Genomic DNA, 15,513 nt, shown 5'->3' on the forward strand with positions numbered 1-15,513 from the left:
ATATTGATTAACAGTGATTATTAAATAGTATTTCGTTGTAACAACAATTTCATTTTTTGTTTCAATGAACTTTTAGATATTGATGAATTTATTTGGTTATTTTCACAATGATTGAATAATAATTGTGAAAATAACTAGAGTACATTAATCAATAACACTCAATTTATTCAGTCAATAAATTAGTTTCGTATATTTAATAAATAATAGTAATTCTGGCAGCAAAACACTTTCTTGATTTCGTAGATGATAAGCAATTACCTTGGTTTATCGTGACAACGTACGGATTTCATTAAAACAATGTACAAATGTTGTTAATATAGAGTAATACATGATAATTACATAGATAAACTGATTGTTATGACAACGAATGTGTTAATCAATATACTAATGCGTTTAATAACCACAATCAATGCGTTGATGGTAACAATAAATGCAGTTTTTGAAACAATAAATGTTTTGCTTGACCATTTGAAATGTAACGGCTTTTCCTTATCGTAATACGCCGAGCTTCTCTGTGTTACCATTGTTTAAAAAAGAATTCTTTGCCGAAGTGCCAAATAATTTCATTTCGTTTCCAAGTGTCGTCCGTACTGGAAGGAAGTTTTCGTGTGTCTAGTATCGTATTCAGTTTTTTCGAATCCTGAGAAAATTAACAGAATAAAATATTACAGTACTATAGAGGGTCTGAAGTCCCTGAGAACTTCTATAATGATTATTTTAATAAGTCACAGGGGTGAAAAAAGAAAATTTAGTATGATTTTTAATTTCAAATATACCATTTAAAAGAAACTTTTTGTTTATTCTAAGGGATTTTCGGCCCTCGACAATAATGTAGTCTTTTATTCTGCCTTTAAATTTTTCAAAAATACTTATTAGTTTTCTCAGGATTCCAAAAAAAAATTAATGCGTTTAAAAATAATTCGATCGAAATTTTGCACCTGCGCTCTCAAAAAGGATTAAAGTGTTATACACTTTTGGAATCACTATTTCAAACGGTTTCTTAATAAGCTGTCACATGATGTACTTTCCTATTTAAAAAAATCAAAGTTGTGCCTGCCACCTGAAGAGGGATCGCGTAAAGTTCGAAACATTGATGTTATAATATACTTTGATTATTTTAAAAATCGACCTGTCCACGCGTTTTGCTTATGTGCTAAAAATAAATAAGTTAATGAGGGGCGGGTGGGTAACACTTATTCTAGCGCACTGTGTAAGTGAAATCATAATATGAGAAATCACACAGTGTAAAGTCCATTACGTTTAGGACAAAAAAGGGGGATTTGCAAAATTATTACTAATCAATTAATAGCATACATTGAGCTAATGTATTAATAATTATTATTATAAAATACGTTCATAGTAGGAATGAACAAAACTAATTGTAGGAATGAATAGAATTGCTTGTAAGAATAACCGTATTTTTGGTGTGAATGAACGGAATTAATTGTAAGAATAAACGGAAATAATTGTAGAAATAAACGAAATTGATTGGGTGCATGAAGCAGTATACGTTAGGAGAAATAACACTGTTATTGACAAAACGAATAGTCTTCGTCAGTCAATTAACGACGTTGTTGTTTCAATGAAGAGTGTTCGTTAACTCAGTGAACAGTGTTCGTAATATCAATAAAGTGATATTATGGTATACATAACGAAAGTATTATGTATTAATAAATGGATGTTCATCCATTCAATAAACGTATTACATACATTGGATCCACTAACGAAAATAATGAATTGATGAACATCGCTTTGTTGTTCCAATAAAACCAAGAAGTGAACAAATTGTAAGTATTGCTTTTGTTGTCTGAATTAACATTTTTATTAATATTACGTACCTTTTTCCTTGAGTGTATTGGACACCACCGGCTAAGTCGTAATTTACCCCGTAATTTGAATTTGTTTTATAATTACTCTTTTTTAACTATTTTCGGTTTTAAGATAATTTTTGTTCTTCAAAGTGTATTGAAAGTATTGAAATTGAACAATTTTTCTTCAACGTGACGCTGTACGAAGCGTGTACAACGTCTATTAGAGAGCACCTGCTGAATATTCTTCAGGTATTGCAGCCTTAAATCTATAATTTCATGTTTCTCTATCAACATTTTCTTATTGTCGGCTGTTTTTTCCAGCGAAACCCAAGTTTGTGAAATTCCCTTCTCATACTTTCTCTGCTTCTTGCATAATAGGTCTGGATCCCGCATAAGAAAAAAAAGTTAATTAATAACAAGCTGAAAGTTTAACAACTAATAGTTTAACGGTGTCTAGTCGGACAAACTTTGATATATGGGAATACTGGAACCAGGGGCTGAACAGAGGCCCCGCAGCATGAAGCTTGCGGGGGGCCCCCATCGATTAGGAGCCCATCTTGACTTCTGATATTATGTAAACATTTGTTATTGTTATATTATTGAAGTTATACTTCTTTACCGGCGATATGAGGGTGAATTTTTATATGTTAACACCTATGATCCCGGCGCATGCGCATTATGACTTTGTTCTGATTGGATGTTCAAATGACATGTCAAAAATTATTCAATATGGCGACTGTGGCACAGCTGTAGTTAGATTATTTATGGTTGTTGCGTTTTAAAATTTGTGTGAAAAGAAACAACAAAGAAAAGTTAGTTAATAGTTATACTGCCTTTTTAAATAGTTTTCATATACCTATATTTTTGGACTTTTGGACTATTTTGGACAAGGAAAACTCATTCTAATTTGGTAAGTAGTTTTTATTATAATCATATTATAGTTATACATTTGGATTAGGTTGAAATACAGTAGAGCGTCGATTATCCGAACTAATTGGGGGGTGTTCGGAAAACCGATTTGTTCGGATAATCGAACTACAATATATTGATACATATTTATAGTCATACATATTTATCCACAAGTGAATAAAAGCCATATTTATATACCTACCTACATATTTATTTACATCCTGATAACGACAACTAGCAACTAAACAAAAAAGTGCAGTCTTTGCAACAACATAATTATTTTTGGATACAATATTGAAGAAAATTTAAGATATTTTAAGCGTCAATTACTAACGTTTGCTCGGTATTCGAGTGCGGGACGCGGGAGTCGATAGTTCGAATAAGAGGTCGTTCGGTTGATCGACGTTCGGATAAAAGACGCTCTACTGTACATTTATTTTCTCAAGAATGGGGATTTTAGAGAGAAATCCCAAATTAGGTCCGATTTTTATTTTTAAATTATGATTTTTTGGCGTAGATTTATTTATCTAGTAGGTATGTAATGCTTTGATTTTCATACTTAATTTAACAAAAGTTCTACCAATCTTCATCTAATATATTGTTTTCTTACTGTTTTGTTATATTTTAATATTTTCTTCCACAAAATTTAAACTACATAATTTAATTATATTCAAAACAACTGTCAAACAGTAAAACGTTCAGTTACCCTATTTTTCCACATGACAAATAATGTGGAATGGGACGAGTGAGTCTAGGCTTCGATTACGAATCAAAGCGTCCCGAAATTCACGGGTTCGATTCCCGATGCAAGTTTTTATTTTTTTATTTTTTTATGCATTTTATGATTGTAAGTATATTTGTTATATAATTTTTTTTTCCAGAAAATGCGTATTTAAAATTTTTGCCAACAATTATCCTTCAGAAATCATTTTTTCTTTGTGGCATTTTTCAATGTGTTTGTGTACGTTTTATTCTTTTATTTTTTTAAATTGTTGGTATTGTCTTAAAAATCACATAATATGTAGTAGAAGTAGGTATAACTTCTTACGTGCGTACAAAGTACACACACATTCTTTTTTTTTACGTTGTGTGTTTAACTTTAAGAATGTAAATTCAAAATAAATACGCATATTCGGCAAGTGAATAATTATCTCGTCTCTAGAACTTAATCCCTTCCGGTCTTCCGAATTTTTATGATGACGGCGATAAACCATAATGCTTTGTACGTGACTTATTGCAATAGTTGAGAATTGCAATTTTGGGAATTTTCAGAACAATATTTCTAAATCTAGAAATGGGTTTCTTCTTTACGTTTACGTTTAGAGCTTCCGAGTAGTATTTCGATACAATAATAATTATCGGCAGCAGTTTCATCTATCCTTAATTTGTTTGGTTTGCTTTTTGTGTGTGTTGTTTTTCGGTTATAGTTTTAGTTGCATCAGTTTGGTATACATTTATTTTTATCAATTTACTGACTACTTTTCTTGTGTAATCATTGGACAATTTCTCAACAGAAAAAGGATAAGATATGGAAATTATAACACTCCCCTTTAGGGGAGTCAAAATTGTTTCGGAAAAAATCAAACAAGCTTATATTTTTCTAAAACATTTTTTGATAGTTTAGGTATATAGGTATTTTATGTTAAAGTAAAAAGTTCTACCCACAGATTTAGCATCTAATTATTTATTAATTGTTTAAACAATAAAACTGTTTTGTATAATTAATTTTAAAATATCGGTGAATTCATCATTTTACTTTGATCCAAAATGTTTCTATTTTTTTTATTATGCTGAATCCGAATACGACATTATAGGTAACTTGAAAATTTAAAAAAAATTTAGTATGTCTGCGTGACTTCAAACCACATGGGAAATTTTTTATTATCAAGTTTACGAAAAAAAGTTATTCTTCATGAAATGCTCTGAATGGTCTTAAATCTAAGATATAAGATACAATCATCAGAAAAAATATGAATCTAACTCAAGACTAAAGTACCTTTATATTTCACAAAATTTTAATATGCATTAATTAAGTATTTAATTTTTGCAAATTTTTCTGAAATTACGGATACTAAATATTATTTTATTACAATTTATGGTAACAATACTTTTATTAATTTTACGAAAAAACGTTATACTTTATAAAAAGTTCTGTATTGTCTCAAAATTAAGATTCAATCATAACATATCACATTTTATCAACTTAATGGCACGTTTACACGTATCCAGTAACTGGCGCCAGTCTCACTGGCATGCCACTGACATGCAAATTAGACCAGCTTTCTATTCGAGACAGCGCTGGCAGACAGCGCTGGACTGTCGCAAAAAAGTGTTTACATGATGCCACTACCATACCAGAGCTGTCGTGTCAGTGCGACTGACGCAAATTACTGGATACGTGTAAACGTGCCATTATATGAAGTATGTATGTTGAAAAACATGAATTTCGCTCAAGAGTAAAGTCCCTTGATATTTTACAATATTTCAACTGGAATGATATAATTGCATATTTAAACATAGTTTTTAATTGCGAACAACTTTTTATAATAAAACTTTTCAATATTGTAAAATGTAAACATGAAATGTAAAGGTACTTTACTTTTAAGCAAAATTAATATTTTTTGAATGAAACAAAATACATAAAATTTAATATCTGATGAGTGCAACTTAGATTTTATACCATGCAAAGCATTTTATGATAAAATTAATCATTTAAAAATTTCCCATAGGTTCCAAGTTACACAAACACACTGTTACACTAAAAAAGTTATCGGTGACTTAGGTAGTCATCCAGATTTCAAACTGTGCTTGGTATAAAGCAGAAGTACATGTCAATTTTAAAAACACTGTCTAACATAATATTAACTTCCCCAGATCGGGAGGAGAGAATGACAGCTAATAATTTAAAAAGTAAAATGGAACAGTTTTAATTTGTCTTCCTTTTACAAAATAAAGTTTTGGAATCTATAAATCTAGCTGGCAATCTTTTGCAGTCCAAAAATATGGATTTCTCACGCTCAACAGTATTTTCACATAACTGTAATGAATTTTTATCAAATCTTAGGCAAAACTATACGTGACCACGACCGCTAGTTCAGAGAAATATTTTTCTAAACCTAAATTAATAAAATCATATCTTCCTAGCACAATGTCAGAAGCATTGAAAATGAAGTTGCCCATCAGATAGAGAGGTATTAATAAAATTGTAGATATATTTGCTGATAGTAGTACACGAAGAAAGTTGTTCATCTCATAGAATAATACCTACTATGTAATAATGTAATTTATTAATGTTTGTTCTATTTTATTCTATAATATCTATACGTTGTTATGAACAGGGCATTATTACGCCACACAAATAAGTTTTTGTTAGACAAGTCGTATTTAGTAATTGTTTAAAGGGGGCCCCATTTTCAATTCTGCGGGGGCGGGGCGACGGAGTTTGTTACGCCACTGACTGGAACAGGGGAAGTTTTAATGGTGGAACAGGGTTAAAAATTGGGAACGTCATACTACGAAAACGTCAGATGTATTTTGTTGGACAGAACTTCCAATTAATTTGTTACCCATTCATTACACTCTCATGCAAAAATCAGAGTGGTGTTTATCACCAACTGCGCATTTTAATGAGTGGAACACAAAGAACATGTCAAATGAAAGGAATCATGTTGGTTAGTAATAGCAGTCTGATTTTTGCATGAGAGTTTAATGAAAGGGTAACAAATCAATTGAAAATTCCGTCAGACAAAATACATCTGACGTTTTCGTAGTCTGACGTTCCAAATTTTTAACCTGTTAAACCATTAAAACTTCCCCTGTTCCAGTGTTCTCATATATTAAAGTTTGTCCGACTAGACACCGTTAAGCTATTAACAAATTTTCAGCTTGCTATTAATCAACTTTTTTTTCTTATGCGGGATCAACACCTATAATAATTCATTTCGATTAGAAATTTCTGATGATTTTTTTTATTGTAGGAACTCGGTTATCGCTAATATGAAAATCATACATCTGTATCCGTAGTATAACTTGATCACATGCATCTAGCTGTATCTTTAATAGTAGGGGAGGAAAGTATGCTAAATTTGTAGTTGCTCGAGCTGGTTGCTCGGTTACTCGAGTTGCTCGTTATGGAGACCTATTGGATTGTGAAGAGTAGGTCCTAAAACCAAAAAATGTTAAGTTTTCCATAAAGTGGGGGACTTTCCATTTTTTAATCTAATTTTTCATTTTCAAGAATCGTTTCCTCCAACAATAAAAAATAGGGGCTCCTATTTAAGATTTTAAAGTTACCCCTACCCCATCTCTAAGGGGTGGAGTGAAGAGTCGTGTTTGATTTTATTCGATATTTTCTTGAAAAATATTAAAACGTATTTTTTGGTTTTTTATTTGGAAGTGTATTTCTCGAGACAAGAATAAAAAAACCTCTAGACGCCTTAAAAATGAGTGGCGCATACAATATTCCAGCTACAAAAGATCTGATATGAATATTACGTGTCGCAACAGTGTATTTTCATTTTTATGCAAAACAAAATTCTAGTTTTATTTTAAAGGTTTTTCCATAATATTTACTAAATTTGAAGTAAACGCGCCACAAAAGAGTAACTTTGATACAGTTTGAATTTTGAAACTCTTTTGTGGCGCGTTTACCTCAAATTTAGCAAATATTAGGGAAAAATCTTTTAAAATAAAACTAGAATTTTGTTTTACATCAAAATGAAAATACATTTTCGCTCCACGTAATATTCATATCATATCTTTTGTAGCTGGAATATTGTATGCGCCACTCATTTTTAAGGCGTTTAGCGGATTTTTGTTCTTGTTTCAGGAGTTTTTCAAAGTTATTTATAAATTAAATATATGAAGTTGAATGCAATGTTCCTCTGTTACTCGTTAAGCTTTATAAATGGTCACCTTTGTTGCATTATCTCCCAAATGATCTAGTGTCCATCGAATGTACACTAGATTTTTTTCTATTCGAAATAGATTAAAATAAAATATTGAGATGACCGGTAAATAAAGTCGGATTGCCCGTTGCCAGATCAAATTTAGCGTCGTAATCACTACAACTACATAAACCACTTCGGGAATAATCGTTAATTGGATTATACATTTGTAGCCTAATAACTTCTAAAAGGCTTAACCGATTTTGATTTTGAAACGTATTTACCAGTAGTATCTGATGGATCTAAGGCCAAGTATGGTAAGTGAAGCTATTATAGGAATTATTGAGCTTGAGAAACCGTTTTTCCCGTAGGAAATAGATTTGATCATAATTATGAAGCCTATAACTTAACAATTCGAAATTTTACGGATATAACGTATACACCGTTGGATTCCTCTACAGTTCTTCTACAAACGCTCAGTTATTGGCGTAATTTGTAAGTTGAAATTTTGAGTAATTGTCGAAAAACCAAAATTTTCAAAGTACAGTTTTTCAGTTTTTCGGCTATACTGAGCCGTGTGTATGTCTGATCCTGACGGCTTAAACACCATTTGAAAGCCTAACTCAACACTATTGATTTGGTGTACTTACGGTTCTCCTGTCTCTCCTTGATCTGAAGATATATACCCCCAAAAATATGCTGTTTTTTACTTACCAAGTCCTCTAGCTGGCTTATGGGTGGTCAAAAGTCACAAACTATACCGGTTCTGAATCGGCCCTGACGCCCTCTTCAAACGCAGAAAAAAAATTCAAATCGGTTTACCTTTTAAACACACATACATACATACTGTTATGATCTGCTTTTTATTAATTAATTATTATTTATCTGATTAATTATTTAATTGTCGCAAATCATACATAAAAATGAATAAAAAATCTCAGGGTGCCTTTTTATACTATTAAAAAAAATCTAAATTATCTCACGTTATACTTATCTTCTCTCGTGGGTTCAGTATCTCTTAGTTGATCCTAATCGGGATAAAATAGGGAAAAGAAATAAAGCAAAATATTAAAATAAACATACAGATTTGTCTTTTATTTGTCAAAATCAATACTCTAAAATCTATCAAATCTAAAACCTGTGGACACAGATGTCCGAATGAAATTTTTACCACTTAAATTTATTATAGTTAAAAAAAAACAATTTATCGGTTTGTTCCCGATGACTTTGGTAAAACAAACTAAACAAAACAAATTTATGTATTCGCAAGATTAGTTATACTTTTAGAAATATTGGAATTTTAATTCATATGCTTTTTACTCAAAAATTTAGTTTCCGAACATAAAAATATCTTTCACATAAGTTGACTGACCTTTTTCTTCACTCACTCTGATGTCTTCTCGTGACCCAAAAACAGCTCTCCCTCGTTGACTATGTTAAAGGCTACTCATCAAAGCCCTCTCCGTTCTCCAGCTTCAAAACTATCAGCATACCAGCACCAATTCTCCAACAAGCCGGGCCTCTTTTGACACGTACTCGATTCAAACAAAACTCCAAAAATTCTCTGCTCTCCTTCTCACAATAATACAGAATCAAAGAGGTATTTCGTCTCAATTTGATCTGTCTCCCGTTCCACTTTTCAACACTATTCTCCACTATCAAACAGCCACTGGTATCTGCTAACTATCTATCCACGAAAACGTCGAACCGCTCCTCAGCGATGCCAAAAACATAATGACATCTTTTTCAAACTCTCTCAATCATTCAAACCACTTTTCCCCTTCCAACTTGCCAAGAATCATAAACAATCTTTTCCATTCGACAAACAAACAGTCTTTTTCAAAATTATTCCGACCATCCTAATTACTTTCGGGGAAACACTACAATATTTACTAAGGTTGAAACAAAGATATTAGAATTCCAAACTTTCTTTTAAAACCACTTTTCTCGAAAATGATAATTACATCCAGCTGTGGATTCTATAGTTTCCGTAGTAAACAAACTTTCTCCATTTTAAACCTAAATACATCGTCCTTTTCACTTTAATTATTCACAAAAGTCTTTAATGGTTCATCGGAAAGCTCATTAAAAAGAGAAATCCACTTACATCCAAACTAAATTCTAATAAATATTTTATATAAATATAATATAATAAATACAGCTCAATATACAGGGTGTATCAAATTTATGTGCCCGCGTTATAAAATAAAAAAATGTAATTTAATTTTCATTTTGCTTTTGATTGATAAATTGAAACACAATATTACATATCCACAAACATTTTCCCTTTTTTAAATAAAAATTGAGTCATATTTCTGAGCTCGGTAAGTTTTGAATGGTATAACCGATTTTTAAAATTAGACATGCGTTGGAAAGATAATGATCAGTAATATAGGAAGCCGCAAAGGTTGGACTTAAATATTTAAAATTTTTGGGAGTTTTGGGGACGAGAACGAAAAACAGACCCTAAATAGAAAGGGACGTAAAATCCACAACCTAGGACCAAAATGGGTGGTTGATATATAAATCGGTGAGTCTTTTCCTGAACTTTAAAATGGGACTTGGCCCATCTTTCAAATCAGTCAGATTTAAAAAATCGAAAATTTCGTGTATAATATAGTGTCGCGTGTAGGGGGGTGTTGGTGTGCGCCACTAGTGAGAACTGCTGTTCTCTGGTAATATTAGACCGTTTCTATAATTTACCTATGGTATCACGATAAATGGTTTTTTCCGATTATAGCGCTATCTATTCACAATTCGAAAAAATGTCTTGAATATAAGTTGCTAATTTTACGTAAGCAATCCAAATCTACACAAACGAATGGGGCTTTCTATTTATTATTTTAAAGTAACCCCCAACCAACTTCCAGGGAGTGGAGTGGGGGTCGTGCTTAGTGTCATTCGATAGATTTAAAAAAAATATTAAACACGTATTTTTCAGTTTTTGTTTCTAATCTTTATTTTGTGAATTATTCGATTGTCCCGCGATTTATTCGATCGTCCCAGGCGACCAGTTCCACCCTGGGCTCAAGGTAACTCAAAGACTATCGCCGTCATGAAATTCCTGTTCAGTGACCTGCGAAACCCCCAAGTAAAAAAATTGAACTCATTTCCGTCAATGTTTCGTAAATTTTTCATTTTCCATCTCTTCGAGATGCACTTTGAAAATGCATTTTCTTGTGCACAAAATGTTTTTCCAGAGATCAATTTAGTTCACAAAGTTATCTGGCACTCTCTGGAATTAAATACAAAATGTTGCATGACGATTCATCTTACTGCACAAAATTCCTAGGTTTAATAATAATAATAATAATAATAATAACACCGATAAAACTGAGGGAAGCAGAAACGCGCATAAACCACCTTACTAAGGACGAAAAAGTGCGCGCCTGGATGGGTAAACCTCTGCACGGGCGACATCCCAATGAGGTCAGCCAAGATTATGTCGACCATATAGCGTCGAACTACTGGTTGACATCAGGAAAGATGTTCCCTGAAACGGAGGGTTCATTACTGGCCATTCAGGATAAGGTTATACCAATCAGAAATTACCTGAAATATATTATCAAAGACCCTCATGTTCAAAACGACAGATGCCGATATGGATGTCAAGCCCAAGAAACCATCCAACATCTTACAGGGGGCTGCCAGGCATTTGCTGCAACTGAGTACAAGGAACGGCATGACGCAGTGGGAAAAATCCTTCATCAGGAGATAGCTATCAAGCTGGGACTTCTCCAAGCCGACCATCTCCCATATTATCAATACGTCCCTGAGAGTATGCTTGAGGATGGCAACTACAAGCTATACTGGGACCGCACTGTGCTCACAGACCAAACAGTGGCGCATAATAGACCAGATCTCGTATTAGTCAATAAATTAACGAGACAAACAACCCTCATTGATGTGGCGATTCCTAACAAAAATAATCTACGTACTAAATTTACTGAAAAGATCGCCAAGTACAGAGATCTGGAAATTCAAATACGGAGACAATGGAGAATGCAAAGTACCCAGACGATACCGATTATTATGTCTACTACTGGAGTCATTCCGAAGACCCTCCTCGAAAGCATAAAAAAGCTGGGTCTTAATGAACATCTTTATAAGACCATGCAGAAAGCAGTACTACTCGCAACGGCCAGATGTGTACGAAAATTTCTGGGAGATACAACTGCATACCAAGTCACCTAGGGCTCGAAAACACGGAAAGAGTCCCACCAGAGCTCAATCCTTTTGATACCGTAGGTATCTGGGATGAGTCAATTTTCCCCTTAGAGGGAGTGTGAGCCGTATGGCTAAATCTGATAATAATAATAATAGCTTTATTGCCCAACAGTTTCCCATTTACAGGACAATGATAAAAATATTACATAATTTATAACACCTATAGGTAAGATTTAAGCAGTAGTACCAAAAAAATAACATTAATAATACAAGTTAGACCAAAATTAATATAAATTCAAACCGAAAAAGAAAATAAATTAATAAAAAAAAATAAAATAAAAAATTAGTGCTTATTTCAGACACTCAATAGCTACTTTTATAAAGTTCCTTTGAGAACATGAAAAAATGTCACAATGCTTACCAATAACAGCCTTACAACAACAATAGCCTTACATAGAACATTTTTACGAGCTCTTGTACACCTAAATAATACATTTGTTCTTAAATTTGACCTTGGAATATTAAAATTAATGTTTTGTAATATTGAAATACAATCAATCGCATTATTAACAAGTTTGTACAAAAAAATTAAAGATGCAACTTTGCTTCTTAATTCTAAACTACACATACTAAAACGATCACACAGGTAATTATTATCTGTACCTCTAGCCGGATAAAGACCATTTACTTTAAACATTAAAAATTTTAGAAATTTTCTCTGAACGCTTTCAATTGCAATGTTATGACAATCATAGAAAGGACTCCATACAATACTGGCATATTCAAGTTTAGAGCGGACATAAGTATAATATAGCAATGTTAATGACTTTATATTATTAAATGACTTACAATTGCGAATTAAAAACCCATAAGCCTTCAACGCTTCAGAAACTTTAACACACATATGTTCCACAAAAGTGAGTTTTGTGTCAAAAATTACACCCAAATCCTTAACCGTGTTCTGCCTTTCTGATATTCTATCGTGACAACTATAGTTAAATACAAATAAACTTGATTTCCTAGAAAAAGTGACTACTTTACATTTTTTTGTGTTAAGTTGTAATTTGTTGCTGTTGCACCAATTTTCCAATATTTCTATATTCTGCTGAAGTTGGTTACAATCATCCAGCTCCCTAATAGTAGAAAATATTTTCAAATCGTCAGCAAAGCCCAATCTTTCGCATGAAATATTTTCAAGAAGGTCATTAATAAATAGTAGAAAGAGCAATGGACCGAGATTGGAACCTTGTGGCACACCAGACGCAGCAAGATATTTTTCTGAGACATAACCATTATATGCTACAAACTGCATCCTTCCCTGAAGGTACGATTTTAATAATAAAAGAGCACTGTCAGTAAAACCAAATGTTGAAAGCTTGCTAAGTAATACTTCATGATCAATTCTGTCAAAAGCCATCGAAAAATCGGTATATATAACATCAACTTGGACATTATCGTCAATAACTTCAGAAAGATATTGGGTAAAATAAACCAAGTTGGTTACAGTTGATCTTTTATTAACAAAACCATGCTGATGAGATGAAATATAAAGTTGAACAGAAGATAGGATCCTATTATATAATACGATTTCGAAAACCTTTGAAAAATTAGATAAAATAGAGACAGCTCTATAGTTTTCTATTTCTGACTTCACCCCAGCCTTAAATATCGGACACACCCTTGCTTCCTTCCATAGTTCTGGATACTTCATTTGTTGTATAGATAAGTTTATAATCTTGGTTAAAGGTATGACAAATGCACCAGCGCAATCTTTAATAAGAAACGAGAGAATCTTGTCAGGGCCTGATGTCATCTTATCTTTTAACTTTCTGATAGCAGCATTTATTTCATCCTCTGTAACCGATTGAAAATTAATTGATGTCATATATGGGTTTATTGGATAATTGCAACCACCTTCATCATCAGAAACTAAATAAACACTACTGAAAAATTCCGCAAAAGCATTCACTATGGCTTGCGGATCTTTGTAATCACTTCCCTTAAAACTCATGTTGCCAGGAATTCGTGATGATTTATTTCTAGAGTGAATGTAAGACCAGAACTTAGTTTTGTCGTGAGAAATATTTGTTTGAATATCCTCCAAGTAATTGTCATATTGCCACCTTGACCTGATATTTTATTAGTCGTCGTAATCTTCTAAACTCAATAAAATCGGAATGAATCTTAGATTTTTTATATTTGCGTCGGAATTTAACTTTTAGTTTTATGTTTTTTATAATCTCGGAATCAAACCAAGGTGGATATTTATGAGCATGATTTTTGTAAACCGGAATATGCTTATCAAAAATGTCATAAATTTTATTATAAAAAGTTTGTACAGCAATATCTACTTCGTCGCAGCATTCGATAAAACTCCAATCACTCTGTAGGATACTTGAATATAAGTTAACAAAATCTGCATTCCTAAAATTATAAGCTTTATCAAGTGAATTTCGAATAAACGTTACTTCTTTAGAAAATATGTTGTTAAAATTTATTAGTAGAGCCGGATGATGATCATCCTCAGCTACAAGAGGCAAATCATCGTGAGACACAGTACATTTTATATTGGATGCTATCAAATCTAGTATTCGTTCAAGTGTATTTTTTATATTATTATATTGATCCAAGTTATTAGTATTAAATAAATTTAAAATTGCTGCAGTTTTTCTATCCGATATGTCATTCTCAATAAATTTAGGCGCATTAAAATCTCCCAAAATAATCACAAAATTATCATTCAAATAATCAAGTTGCTCTAAAGATTCAAAGAAAAGTAATGCTTCATTGTCTCGTCTAAGAGTAGAATATGAATAAAGTCAGAGCGAGTGGTATAACGTAGAAAAATATGACTAGTCAAGAGCGGTAAAAACAGGAAAAAACTGTTAGCATTGTAGTCAATTCAGTAATAAATAGAGAAACCAGCAGAAAAAGAATCAATATTTGCAAAAGATTATGTACACAATATTTTCCATTGTCGATTTCTTCTATAAAGTATTGACCACTGTTAATAATATCCCTCTCTAGATTGGGAACAAAGGATCAAAATACCTTATCTTTAAGCCACTTACTTTTGCAAAGCACGATACTATTAAGTTTTTACATGAATACCCTTTTCGCTTTTCTATCAACAGCGCTATTTAGTTGGAATTTATGGAAAATAAAGTTTCTACGAATCTACAGCTATTACTCTAGTTTCAATCGCATCGAAACTAACCAAGTTAAACGGATACTCTGAAGTTTCTTGGAAATTAAGTTTTTAGCAACTCAATTCTCAATTAAAATTTTCCCACTGCTGATTAATGCTCTACTTGACAGAAGTTAGAGATAAAGATTTTACTGACACAATTGAAATCAATTGTATCGCAGGTCTCGAGATCTAGGAAAATTATTTACTTTGTAGAATACGCCCTTTAACCTTATTTAATGAGAGTATTAAAGCAACTTGGTAAGCTCTTAATTAAATAATAAACATTGATTGGTTTTAAATAACGACTGGTATTATTTCATTCTTAAGAGTGGAATTTGTTGTAGAATCATCAAATCCTTTATAGTGTTTTAATGTTAACACGTTGGCGGACAGTGCGTCAAATATATAAGCAAGTTAAATGTTGTGACATTATATGAGTTTTGCAAAGTAGAATAGAGAACCGTTATTTTTTAATAGCCATCTAAATATTTTCTCTTCTATGTAAATAAAAATGAATGTTTGTATGTATGTATGTACCTTATAGACTCGC

The sequence above is a fragment of the Diabrotica virgifera genome, chromosome 4 (assembly GCF_917563875.1).
Source record: "Diabrotica virgifera virgifera chromosome 4, PGI_DIABVI_V3a".
Taxonomy (NCBI): domain Eukaryota; kingdom Metazoa; phylum Arthropoda; class Insecta; order Coleoptera; family Chrysomelidae; genus Diabrotica; species Diabrotica virgifera.